This window comes from Penaeus monodon, chromosome 23 (assembly GCF_015228065.2).
Source record: "Penaeus monodon isolate SGIC_2016 chromosome 23, NSTDA_Pmon_1, whole genome shotgun sequence".
In the NCBI taxonomy this organism is placed as follows: domain Eukaryota; kingdom Metazoa; phylum Arthropoda; class Malacostraca; order Decapoda; family Penaeidae; genus Penaeus; species Penaeus monodon.
This window is the reverse complement of record NC_051408.1, coordinates 32,814,570-32,814,894: the sequence shown is the minus strand read 5'-3', so window position 1 is coordinate 32,814,894 and position 325 is coordinate 32,814,570.

Genomic DNA, 325 nt, shown 5'->3' with positions numbered 1-325 from the left:
AATTACAGGAGTATACGTAGCAGCAGTATTAGATTAAAGCAACAATACCTTTATTTTTAATAATATCAGAAGTAGTGGTAATCGTGATATTATAAATAACAGAGCAATAACAATATGCATAGCACTGACGTTATTATCTTCATCAGCAAACTAAAACAGTAACATTATCCTAACCGATAACAGATAACATTGCTAGTGTTGCTACCACGGGAAACCGAGGAGGAATATATAAACATGCTATTAAGTATTTTATTAACACTAGTAATGTAGTAAATTATTGTGCTTGAGGGTAACACTGTAATTTATCAGATGGATAAAAAAAAAT